The 14,355-nt window shown below is 41.0% G+C and overlaps 1 protein-coding gene across 4 annotated transcripts in view; it reads right to left on the bottom strand.

Moving 5' to 3' along the window:
• Nucleotides 1–14,355, bottom strand: part of fstl5 (follistatin-like 5) — a 222,882-nt gene that overhangs the window by 132,167 nt on the left and 76,360 nt on the right. The gene's annotated exons all lie outside the window — the stretch shown is intronic.

Here is a 14,355-nt window from a genome sequence, read left to right on the forward strand (position 1 = left end):
AGGGCTACCAAGAAGCAAACTAGGAGACCGCAGGTTGCAACAACCTCCAAAAATGATGAAGAATGGCCACCGCTAACCCAAACTAGCCGAAGTAGCTCTCCGGTGCACGAGGGTGCTAACAACGAAGCGGAGGACGCTTCCTTGCTCGGCATACTCAACAAAATAAAGGACTTCAGGCGGGACAATAACCAGCAACTAATAGAAATCAAGCAAGAAATTAAAAAAACAAATGACAGACTCGAGGAGGCGGAAAGCAGGATCAAAGAAACGGAGACAGCAATGCAGGCTATGTCCACCCTAGTGAAGAGGCTAACACAGCGCCGGGCAGCACTACCCTGGGCTATTATTGCTAAATTTGTAAGCTACAGGGCGAAGGAAGAGGTGATAAAGAGAGCCTGGCAGAAAAAAACTGTGCAATATAAAAACACTTGCTTCTTCGTGGACCCCGATTACCCTCCTACAGTCCAAAGAAAACGCCTAGAATATCGACGTAAAGAAAATCCTGAAGGAACAGAAAATAAAGTTTCAAGCCCCCTACCCAGCAAAGCTACGGGTCCACTACAGAGACGGCACCCGGCTATACCAGAGTGCAGCGGAGGCTACAGAGGACATGGTCACCAGAGGATTCCCAGTCACCATCATCTCTGAACCTGAGGACAAAGAGCACAGGGAGCTGCAACTCCTCTCAACATGGCAGGTGGTGGGGAACCCGAAGAGACCGTCGAAAACGGCTGCAGAGGCACGGCAAGAGGGACGGACTTCATCACAGACATACATTGACAAACTATGAGGATTCAAGAGAAACCCCCCCTCTTCAACGTAAACACAGAGGTTGGCTAAATATACTGAACTATACTGTACTAACTGAAAAACCAGACTTAAGTCAGGATGTCTTGCCTTTTATGTTAGGCGAGAAGTAGCAGGGAATGTAAATATTTAAATTTGTTTTGATAGTAAAGGTCGACCACTCACAACTGTAAATAAATGAAGTAATCATCTGTTTGACAGACTGCCTAAACGGTTGTACCCGTCACTAGTCACATAACCTCGGATCGATTCTGAATACCAAACCGGTTTGACTCACAAAGCTGAAAAGGGTCAGTCTAGAGGTTCCTAATTTAACTCCAGGCTTTATGTATGCACTTATAAACTATTGCTATTAGTCAAATGCTTACAGTTTGAAAATTGCAGCTAATTTCTCTGGAGTATTTCTCTGACTGAACAAATTAAAGAATATGTTTTCATTTTCTCTACAAATAAAAAATAAATATATATTACTGTTGAAGGCTCTCATTAAAATAAAATAATTCCCTCACTTTCCTTCCTCTCGAGTGTGTATTCAGACTACGATAGGTAGTGCTATTCATTTACTTTTATGTTTTGAATTTAAAAATTATCTCATGTTTTTCACCAAAGGCCATGTTTTTTTCATCAGTGGTCATGATAAAAGCTTTTATAAACAGAAAAAGTAAAAGGTAGATTTGTGTATTTGTTTCTTTAAAAGCTCTCAACCTTTCATGAGAAGGCAGGCAGCACTCGATTCTTTGTGGAGTGTTTTTAAAAACAAAGACAGATTTGATTTATTTTGGAAATACATCACAATGCAACAAGTGAAGTGAGATTTAACTTTGGAGGGAGAGACTATGATAAAAACATTCTCTGAAGTAGGAAAAAAGTAGAACCTGCTTAGACCCCCTCCCTGACTCTCTCAGGTTCAAGTTGACAGGGATGACCACTGAGAGACTACAAGTGCATCCAGCATCAAAGGGCCTGTCAATCAGTTTTGGAGCAACAGCAGGTGCCATCTCTGTGTTTTGGGTTCGGTAGCAGGTCAGTGTTTTCACATTTGGAAAATGGTCTTAGGACTTTAGTGTACTTTGAGAAAATATGACATAAAGAAGGTGAGGCGCTTCAGCTGCGGTATCAGCTTGTAACCAAACCCCCGTATGACAGGAGGTGCTGTAAAAACCTACAACCAGTGACTTACCAGCTAATTTAGGTGACATGTTGGGGGCCCAGTGTTTTGACAGGAGTCAGGGCTGTGAATAAACAAACTGAACCCTCAGCCTTTAAAATTAGAGCAGAGAAGCTGCACATCCTTGTCAAAAAGCAGAGAGGACAGCAGCGCCAAGCCTTGTCCTTCAGTAAATATTTACTGTCCTCACTATCTGCAGTGACTTTTGCACTTCCCATACACCTTGTGCAACCCAGACCATGATTGCAAGTTTCAGTAATGATGCTTTTTAACCAATAACACAAGCAAGACAAAAATGCAAGACTGTCGAGTCCTGGGAAGAAACATGTGGACATGAAGCAGATTTTTGTATGTTTACAGTTAGGGAGCTTTGATTCAGTCTTATTCTGAGAGTTAGACTGATCTGAAGCATTCTCTTGATCGTCTAATTTTGGTCTAATATTCATAAATCATAACCCTGATTAAAACAAAAAGATGTGACTGCTTGAAATTATTATAAAAACAGAATTTGATAGTTTGCAAATCATTTAAACTACATGTTTAATTCAAAACGGTGCAAAGACCACATATCAAAAGTTGAAACTGAAAAATGTGATGTTTTATAAAAAATCAATGCTCGTTTTAGATTTGATCCCAGCAACACATGTCAAAACATTTGGGACAGGGGCATGTTTACCATTCGGTTGCATCACCTCTTCTTATAACAACACTCACTTAATGTTTGGGAACCGAGGAGACAAGTTCCTTGAGTTTTGAAAGTGAAATGTTGTCCCATTATCGCCCAAGATAGGATTTCCGCTGCTCAACAGACTCCTTGTTGAAAGTTTTTTGTTTCATGATAAACCAAATGTTTTCAATGGGTGACAAGTCAGAAAAGCAGGCAGGCTAGTTCAGCACCTGGACTCTTCTGATACAGAGCCACGCTTCTGTAACACATGCAGAATGTTGTTGGACATTGTTTTCCTGAAATATGGAAGGTCTTCCTTAAAAAGGCATTATCTGGATAGCAGCATATGTTGCACCATAACCTTTCTATACTGTTCAGCATTTATGATGCCTTCCAATTATTGTAAGCTGCCCATGCCATGGACACTAATGCATCCCCATACCATCATGGATGCTGGCTTTTGAGGTGTGCACTTAGAAAAAGCCAAGCAGTTCCTCTCCTCTTTTGAGCAAAGGAAGCAGCATCCATGATTTCAAAGAAAATGTCAAATGTTGATTTGCCAGATCACATTGATTTGCAATTACTGCAATATTCTTTCTATTCTTAAATAAAGCAATTAATTAAAGACGGCAGCCTTTTAAGCAGATTCGCACATTGGTGCAATTTGGTTCCCCTCTAAGACACATGTCCCCAAAATCCCTTTTTATCTTCTTCATTTCAGCCCTAGATTTCATGTGTACAACAATTAGTTACTCTCCTTAATTTGCCAGTGCATCTTTAAAAACAACTGCATAAAATGAGCAACTTGTGTAAGCGGAGACACACAAAGTGATGAGCCTAAAACTTCCCTGACCATATCAGGTTTTCAACAAATGGGCCAGTGCCACTCCCTCCAGCTATGTCCTACATCTGCACTGTTTCTCTGCTGCATCTGTCTTCATCCTGCTGTAATAAGGGAGGCAGACGTGGCCATGTTCTCAGTGATATGAGAATCATTAGCTGATGCCTGTATCGGAGGAAAAAAGCAGGAAGATCGATGCTAAAAGTGACAGCGTGTTTGATCCTTGAGCTTATTTAGGTGTTACATCCTGTTAACAGAAGCTTTCTAATGATCATGTTTGTGAATCATTGATTCTGCACTAGAAAGAGACATATGAATACTCACTTACAATGCTCCATGATGAAGGCCTTTTCAATGTCTCCTATTAGAATATGGCAGAGTGAGTCATGGAGGCACCATTCATTCCTGCTTCCAAATGTAATGTCAGTGTGTTTGTTGAAGTATTATTCAATGGACCTGGCCTTGTCGCTCTCCATTCTCTACATCTTGTCAAACATTAATTCTTTTACTGACCATTAAAAATGGCACTATGATGACTGCAGACACTGAGTGTATGCAAGCGCCTGGTTTCAAGGCTGTGGATATGTTGCTCTCTTCGCTACTTTATCTTTCATGTAATGGCCTTTTCGCCCTTATTTTGCCTTTTTCCTGACTATGATGAGGCTGTTGTCATAAATATCAATTTTCAGCAAAATAAAACTGTCAAAAAAAGTACGATAGCAAAGGAGTGTGTTTGTCATGGTGTCACTGTACACTCACTGACTATAGTCACACAGTCTAATGTGTGTGGGGCTGTTCTTAGTGAAAAGAAAACAATCTGATCCTGCATCAACTGATCTGATACACAGCAGATGAGCTCATAATCTGGAGAGATTGGACTGGAACATTAATCTCCTCTACCCTGAGTGCTGCAGAATCTAACAGAGACATTTAGCCGACTGCCTTTAGATTGTTTGTTCAAAATTCAGAACATGTCAGAAAAAATAATTTGAAGTGCATTTTTTAATTATAGTGCCTTTTTTTTTTTTACCTTGGCGCTTCTTAAAGAGTTTTCATTTTTTGCTTTTACGAAACCAATCTCAGAAAAAAGTAATCTGTGAATCTAATTTTGCCTCTTTAATCAACAAAGAGTGCATGATGTAAACAGATTTAACTTCAGAGTCGACTGGCACAGTCGACCTTTTAGCTGACAATGGTTTGGGCGTCCTTGCAAACTTAATGATCCACAAGTCTGGATTTTAATGAGGAGCTTGTTCTTTGGCGCTGCTGTCGGTGACAATGCCAGGTCTGGTACAGAGGTCACAGCATTAATGACGCCACAGAGTCATTAAAAGTAAGTGGGAATGCACAGGAGGTTCTGACGCCCTTTACTGTACACACCAGCGGATCTCATGTAGAGAGCCTCTCTAGTGAGAAAGACACAAACACATCACTAAGGTAGCAGGTCTCTGGAGGCTGGAAAATATGATGCTTCATGAGCATGTTTTTCTTGGCAGAGCCCAGGGGAGTCGCCCACAAAGAGTTTGTTGTGCTGAGACGCCAGGGAAGCAGCGAACAACAGAAGCTCCGTGGTTCAACAAGCCCTACTTTTATAGACAGCCTAATTACAGATGTTCATTATCCCTATGCTGCATATGTGCCTGTTTTTGTTCAAAAAATAAAACAAGAGTGTACAAAGATAACAAAAGCTGAAAAATCTGCTCTAAAGTTTTTTTTTATTTGTGTTTCCTGGAAAGCAGGAGCCAAAATACAAACACCAATGCACCATTTACTAATCACTAAATACTTAACGACCCAGGGTGTATTCAAGTTAAAGTCTTCAGACAGTTTCTACATGATTTTGACATTAATCATCAACATATGACAGCTGATATTAAATATCTGTAATATGAATCACTAACACCCAAGCTCTTTCCGTTACATTAGAAACATTATCATCAGATCGTACGCGGCCTACTCGGACGTCTCAGCCAAAAGGTTTGGTTTATAAATAAATGAGCACCAACAGCATGGTTGGGTTGACTGTCTCAACCACAAGCATAAGTTTCAGGGGGAATGTAAGGACATGGATTCATCAATATTAAATGTGTATTGACTTTTTCCCCTCACTGATTATGCAAAATCCAAAATATTTCATCGATCATTCGTCTGCAGGAGGTAAAATCACTGCAAGGCCTCTTCTCTGTCAGATCACATCAGAGGTTCAGCAGCAGATCTCAACTCATGCTTTTACAAACAGAAGGAGGATGGTTTATTAACGTAGACTTAGATAAGACAAGCTAACTGTTATTAAACAAGTTCATCCAAAGGCTGGAAACTATTACATTTTAATATCTAATCATCTCCCCTTATAATTTTATCATGGAATTAAAGCAAGATTTTTCAGATTTACCATCAACCCATTGTCATACATCTTTAACTCTTTTCATAAAAGGCCAACAAATCCTTATTTTACTTGTTGGTTAGAATGCGTATTTCATATAGCTATTTAAAACAACTCTCCTGGTTACACATAAGAGTTATTATATACAGTCTGTTACAGTTGGTGTCAATTTCTATTAAATACACAACCTGTATCCTGCCTCTGCTGAACCTCAAGGTCATGTGAATAATCATAAACCATGAAATGCTCATCAGGTTGTTGAATCCTGTGAATTTGAACCGTAACAATGAGTCAATATATAATAAAGTAGCTACTGTGATCCGCTGTGCTTCAGCCTTACATGTGCTAGCTTGGCAATCCAGTGCGTGTCAGGAGATGACTTATAGTGTCAGGAGGAAGAGATGCAGCAGAAGCAAACCTCCTCGAGCAGAAATGGAAAGAAACCGGATAAAGACACAGCAAGTTTAGCTTCAAAGCGGTGCCTGATGGTTCTCTCCACAAGACCAAAGTTATTTGCGTTTACAGTCGATGTAAACTGAGCTACTGCCGGAGTAAGTCAAGTCTCAAATACCACTTGCTGATTCACCAAAGTGAAATTTGAAGATATAACTTTCAGTAAGGGTAGCTGTTTGGGACATAATTCACTAATTGATTAATCGAGAAGATGCCCAACAGAATAACAGGATATTCACATTCTTGCATTGCTGTTAAATTCAGCCCTACTTGAGTGGCTGAGCAACACATTTCTACAGGATGAGGCTCAGGGCAAAGTCTCAAGGACACAAGCAGCATTTATGCAGATGAGATCCTTGATACAGTGCAGGTAGTCAAGCAGCGGCACTGTAATTATGAAATCGAGAATGCTATTGTTGGCTCTGAAATATTAATCATCCGTCACATTTGGCAGTAAGTGTTATATAATTCAGCAATGAGGAAACACAACAGCTATTAAAGATAATATAATATTGTACTTCCCACCCCTTGTCACAATAAATAAGCACGATACTGAAGGATGCCAACTTTACATTTCATACATTAAATCCATTTAGCTGTCAAAATAATGACTGCAACCTGATATTACGTTCATTTTCAATGTATCTTTGAATTTTTTCTTCAGTTGATAGCTCGTTTGTGTTAAATGTTAAATGTTAGAACATGAGGGGAGATGTTTGTAGTTCCCTGAGCCAAAGATGGCAAGAGATAGACTGATTAATCTGTTGTGCCAATTAATGGCATTTGGAAATAATCAGCATTTACCAAAGAAATACAAAAATAATGTCTTCAGACTCTGCAGGAAGCCGTCAGTGTGGCAGCTGGGGAGCAGTGTTGACGTGCTTCTAAATGTCAACAACTTTTTCACCATCCTAAATGACAGCATATTAAAATTATGTATCAACAATATGTAGCTGCAGACCTGCTCTCCAGTTATTGGCATCCAATGTTGAAAAACGATATGGCACGACCACTAAAGATGGCGTCTTTCGTTTTTTAAAGTTGTAATTGTTTTGCATTTTCGCCTTTATTTGACGGGACAGCTGAAGAGAGACAGGAAATGTGTGGAGCAGAGAGTGGGGCAAGACACGCAGCAGATAGCCAAGACCGGGAGTCGAACACACGACTGCTGCAACGAGGACTATAGCCTCTGTATATGGGGGGGCGCACTTGAACCACTAGGCCAACGACGCCCCACGATGGCGTCTTTAAATATCTTGATTGTACGATACGATACGATGTACTTTATTGTCCCCATAGGGAAATGTGTCTTTGACATCAGTGCTGCACGTTACCTGCTCCTACAAAAATCACCACAATGACACAAGAACACATAAATAAATAAGAAAAGTACAATAAATAATACACATTCATACAACACACAGCATACTCTTAAGGAGAGAGCACCATGACACTGTCCCCACCCTAACAGGCTATTTACTATTTAAAACTCTGATAGAGGTCGGCACAAAGGAGTTTTTAAAACGATTCAATTTACACTTGGGGACTCTGTACCTTCTTCCACATGGTAAAAGTTCATATTGAGAGTACAGGATGTGCAACGGGTCTCCAAGTATTCTCTGGGCCTGCCCAAGAACACACTGCTCATAAATGGCCTGTAGGGAAGGGTTGCCAGTCTTCCCTATGACCTTCATGGCAGTCTGCACCAGCCGAGAGTTTGGTTTTGAGCTGAACAGAGAGGTTACCGTACCATGCTGTCATCCCATACCTAATGATACTCTCCAGTACAGCCTGATAAAACAAAAACATAGCCTGCTGATTCACACGATCCAAAGATCTTCAGTCTACTGTGGTAAAGGAGTCAGGAAAACAGACCATATCGACTTATAAGAAGTTTGAACAATACCATGTTTTCCTCACTTTCTTTCAAAAATAGATCATGCATTTCAGAGATGATCAAAGGAACACCTTGGAGATAAGTTGCCTTTGATTTGGTTTCATCTACACTCGCAGACAATGTTTTTTCTGTGACTTTATGAAGTCTGCATTTGGCCAGTTTACATTGTACAAGTCTGATGAAATGTCCTAAACCTAGCTCATCTAATGAGATGAAACAAAGACATTGTTAAACTTTGATCCTTGTTCCCAGACATCATGATGTAATGGGAGAGTAAATGATAGTGCTCAACCTAACAGTAAGTAGTAAATAAAAAATTGAGAAGATCTGGCACTCTGCTTATCGGAAGCAGGATGTTCGAAGGTTTTCTAAACGTATGATCTCCAAGATAATTGGATGTGCTGAATGCAATGAAACCACTTGCTTGATGTGTCTCAACCTTGGCCCTGATTGTCTCCGCTCCTGGCAATTGCCCGCTGCAGAGATGGCTTGCCTTCATGCACACATTTCCCTCCGCAGATTGGACAGGCTTTTGTGCACCACTTAATTTTCAATCAGATCCGATCCTGACTAAGTTGCCAGGCCTTGCATGGGGTAAATGGTGGGTCATATGCTCTCCCCAGTGTTAATGAGAAGCTTCAGTCAACACATGGCTGTCATATTTTATCCTGTCCTCCACTGCAGATGAGAGGCACAGAGAAGGTATGGCTGACGAGGCCTGTCCATTTCCAGCAAAGACCTATTCAGCTGGGACCAGAACCAATAACGGCTCAACTTCTTTGCATATGGGTGTCAATTTTAAAGCAATCATTTCCAGCCACTCTGAGTCAAAGCTTGCCCAAGGGACTAATTGTCTGTCCATCAAATTAATATGGAGCTGAATCTTTTCGGTGATCATGAGCTGCCCTGGCCTCGTCTGCTGCAAACTGTGGCCACAGTAAGACATCACGTACATTTTCAAATATGGCAGATAGTCGTATAATCTCTCTCAATATGAGCCAATGGAACGGCAACATATTAATATACAGTAGCACTATTATTTCAGCTTTCCAAAAAGCCTGTTGAAGCAAATTCTAGGTTATAAATTACTCGCAATAACAACAGCACCCTAGAGAAGTGTAAATATGCTAATCTACAATCTAAACAATGTGAATGTGTCTTGGCATATCACTAACACATTGTTTTGTGAATATGTGCACTGGAGGAGGTTCTGTGTTTAATCAGCAGTAGTATTTTAGAGGACTAGCAGGTTTGGCTTTGGTTTTGGATCTGCTGTGTAAACACAAGTGGGAGAAAGATAAACTGCACATGTATAATTAAAACTAGATTTGAGCAGAATGTTTGGCCATAGAATATAAGCAGCTGATAAATGATGTAAGTAGACCATCAGTGACCGGCTGATCACAGTTTGTATTAGCTTCTGTATATTCAACAACAAAGGAAGTATGAGCCAATTTGTGGCAGTCAGCAGAGCATTAGAAGTGTTGGCAAGTCATCCATCTGGTAATGACACTTCATTTATGGCATTATGTTTTGAATTTTACAGCCTATAATCATAGATTACAACCTGTTTTATGTATTGGGCAGAATCAAGACCTTATGCTGTTGTAATGACAAACTTTAAATTTAGCATGTGCTGCAACAATGAAAGCTGTGTTTAAAGCAAGAAGTATGCTTTTGTGCATGTTGATGAAACATATATGTGCAGTATAAAGCAGATGCACCATGCTGGAGTCACAGTCTGCAAATGTGAGTCTCTGTAATACTAATAAGAGCATAATCCAGACCTGCTCCTTTATAAAGTGAAATGTAGTCACTTTCCTTTTGATTTGGCTCTACTTAGGTTAAAAATTGATTCATTAACTGATGAATCTTTGCAGTGTTTGCAGCACTTCTCAATGCATATCAGAGACAAGAGACAAAAATGAAGTCATTAGGCTTTTGCTGAGTCAACACTTTTTCACAGTTGTCTCTTCTGCAGTGAAATGCTGCATGATGCAAGAAAAAGATAAGCAACACTGCAAATAAAAGTTAATAAAAGAAGGGTCATATTTTGGTTGGCTTGATTTAAGCGGATATTAATCAATTAAAAAAATTCAACAGTAATCCTTTGGATATGCCTGGAATATATTTACTGAATCTAGATCCCAGCTACACCATAGTCCTCAAGATGGTTGCACTGCAGGAGATGTGAAGGATGACAAAACTGTCGCTCTTTTTATATTCACACTTCTAGGCGCGATACATACATCCTGTAACGGCTCGCCTTCAATATGAATGTCTCAGAGGTGTGATGGTGGGACCAGGATGTCCCACCACTGTGCCAGCATCGTGGTGTTAACAGAGGCGTCACAGAGGGGATGGCCTCACTGTGAGCCGGTGGAGCAGGCAGGCTGGAACAGCGCTGTGTGAGCATACCTGAGCAGGTGTGTGTGTGAAGTTTGGTGGGTTTACCTCTCGAGCTTCTGCAATGTAATGTGACATCACACCTAGACTCAAATATTAAGCTGTTGCAGGATCACTATAAAAGTAGAGGCGTTGTGATGGAATTCAGCAACAAACTGGACACTGGACACAGAAGACTCAGGAGACTCTGATGGCTTACGTTGAAATAGTTTATGTAGAACTTGATCAAGGAGAAATAACATAACAGTACACAGGCAGGAGAGTGCAGTGCAATGCCAAGTCAGTTCTGACAGACAAATCCTCAGGCATGGTTTTTATCCCCAAAGACGACACTAAAGTTAGATAACCCTGTTTGGACAATAGGAACACAACAAGTGGGAAGAAGACCTGTGCTCTGGTTCTGGAGACAGTAAGTCGGCCACAACATATAGATAAAGACGGGAGCAGGGGGAGAGACCTTGACTACTACCCTGCCACTATCTCGCCCGTCACAGATGACACAGGAATCAAGTTACTCTACCCCTGACACTTAAGGCTGATTTATACTTCTGCGTTGAATCAACGGCGTACCCTATGCCGGGGGTCCGCGTAGCTCCCGTACCTACGCCGAGGCCTACGCACGTAGCTGACGTGCACCTCCTCCAAAATGCAACTCCCCGTAGAGCCGACGCGGACCGCAAGCTCTGTGATTGGTCCACTCGGCGGCTTTGTCTTTCCCGCATTTACAACACTTCCGGGATCCCGGACATCGGCCGCACATCGGCCGTGTATTTCATCTCCTCCTCTCTATTCTTCATGTAATCATGTCTGTATGATAAACAGCAACATGTATCAGCTGTAGATTAACATAACACGCTCTGAAACTCTGTGGAAAAGTAAACAGAGATCGTAGCGGGACCGGAAGCAGGCGGCCGGCTATCAGAGAGACCGCACTGCCCTCAGGCGCTTCGGCGGAGAATTGCTGCGCAACACAGACACACCGACGCACAAGTATGTGGTGCTCATGTCCGCGTCAGCCCCTGCTGCGTAGGGGAGATACAGAAGTATAAATCAGCCTTTAGACTGAAAGAATACAATAGTTAAACATTCTTACATACATATATATAAGACTATGAAAATTCCACGACAGGCGTGATGACAGAGCTTCACGATGGCACTGTTGCTTACTCACAATATAAAAAGGGTTTTTGTTAGCCCTATCTTCTGGAGACCATGAATGCCCTCACAAGATTTCATGACAATGCAACCAAGTAGTGATACTTGAGTCTGGACCAAAGTAGTGGACTCAGTGAAACTGCCATTCCAGTGGCAATTAGCAAGGCCAAAATGTAATCATTTGCTTCTCGACCCACTGCTTGACTTTCAAACAACCTTAATTGAAATCTATTGAGTAGATACCCTCGAAAACAACACGGACTAACGGACAGAGACACACCAGGGACCAAAACCATAACCTCATTGGAGGAGGCAACTAATATAGAAGTGAAGGAAATTCATTATTATGCCGAGATAATGACTACACATCTCCATATTGTGAGGTAAATTGAACCCATTACCTGGAGGACAAATAATCAAGTGACACATTTAACATTCCATTGCAGGCACATTCCATTTTACCCACTAATAACCCCCGAATCATAATTACATCTAGACTTGGTTGTAAGCTCTATTACATTTGCTCAATTATCCATTTCCTCTAATTACCATGGTGCCTTTTGTAGTAGCAACAAAGGATAAATTCTCTGCAGCTGTGTAATATTAAGGAAATCCCTCTGTTTTCCTATGCAAAGATTTAAAACTGAACAACAATTGTATGAAAATTGTTTTTATTATTAAATATTTGTTAAATAAACGCTTCAACAGGTTTCGGTGTCCACTCCTTGGAGCTCTCATCCAATGAGAAATTGATTACATGTCAGTCACAGTGAAAAAGGAGAACTGTCTGGATAGAAGAGGGGATGAAATAAGAGGAAAAAAGAAGCTTTGTGTTTTTTTTATTCCTCCCTTCAGCTCCGGTTGATCTGATATTGATTGCACGACATTGGTCAAATATCCCACTCTGCATTGCAGATAGATGCTGATTGCTTGTACAGGGCGCTGGGTGGAAGGAGGCATAATCTGACAGGATGGGACACATACGAGAGGCTGATTAGGCCTGTCACCCAGCCGGAATGTATCATTGATCTGAATGTCTTTAAATGCGATGGGAGTCTTTAAAATTGAACATGAGCCTATACCTTCGATGTCTGCCAAGTCACGAGGCCTCCTTTTACACCTCTGTCTCATCTATTTTGCAGGGGATTGTTGTGAAAAGGTTGTACATGTTTCTCCTCTGTGCAGTGAGACTTTGTTCACCCATAAAATGAACATTGCAGTAGTGGAAGGTTGTGTTCTTGATGCTTTGTTTTTGTTTTGGTGTGTTACAACTTTACAACCCGAGGATGTTGCACCCAAAACTCTCAGTAAGGGGGACTGCTCACAGAATCGTATGAAGTTGCTTTTCAAAGTTAACAAGTGAGCTAAGCAACCCTGTCGAATCAATGCAGAGACTCAGTCAATCGCGCATGAATATTATGACTGTGCATGCTGTCTGTGAGCAGTCTGCAATTATTACCCCTCGGCCTGGATGGAAGAAGGGTGCAGACAGTCAGGAGCTCTTACTTCAATGATGTCTAGCTTTACAAAAGGGAGAGTAGCCTTGTTTCCAGGGACCAAGAATAATTGGTGTGTTTATACAATCAATGGTGGAGAGCAGTCAACCTTCTCTGGGGAAATATGAACACTAGAGCTACACCACCTGCTCCTGCCTCCAAAGCAAGCCGAGCATTTCACTGAGAGCTGTATGACTGCTATCAAATTATATGCCATGGATGTTCTTTATGTAGCATATTAGCCATCTCAGTATTTGTCAATATTTCTTATCATACATACGCTCTATGTGAGGTCCTTTATGCTGGCTCAATATGTCTATGATGTTTATGTTTTCTTAGATGTATTGTGAGCTTGTATTTTGATATTGAATTTTCTGATTCACAGAACATGCTTCTGCCTCGGAGTCATAATTGTTATGATGGAAACATCAGAGATACCTAGCTAATTATGATGTTGTTTTTCATGTTTGTCCACGTATGATGCTCCCACATGGATTCAATAACATCATATTTTTTGTTCAACAACATGAAGAATCAAAATGACGGAGTGGGTTCTAATTCAACTGAGCTGTTTCACCAACAATAACCACGTGTGTTAAACACAGTGTGATGCAGAGTGTATATTTTTCACACCTGCTGTTACATTAGATGAATATCCAGTTTGGAAGAGAACACCAGTTTGCTTTCTGGCAGGGTATTTGACATGAAGGACGAAACCACTTTGATGATTCAAACTCACAAAAGCCATCTCTAAAGTACCACTCTTTCTTAATTCCACTTTTTTTCCCAGCTCACACAGAGACTAGAGTGTAAAAATAACAATTTGCATTTGCACAGTGGGTTTTGTTAGAAACTATTTTTTGGCTTCACACTGTCACTTCCTTTGGTCTCCACTTGTTGCCTGGCAACTACTTGATTAGTGACCTCCAGGTGTGCTGGAAGGCAGATTTTTCCGAGCGTCACCTTTATTAAGGCTCGTTGTTTTCCAGTTTCTCTTCTTGCTAAGCTAACATGGTGAGAGCTGTCCTACTTAGCCAACAGGTACCAAATCCCAATCCCCACAACAGCAAACTATTCCTTTA

Source organism: Notolabrus celidotus, chromosome 8, assembly GCF_009762535.1.
Source record: "Notolabrus celidotus isolate fNotCel1 chromosome 8, fNotCel1.pri, whole genome shotgun sequence".
Taxonomy (NCBI): Eukaryota; Metazoa; Chordata; class Actinopteri; order Labriformes; family Labridae; genus Notolabrus; species Notolabrus celidotus.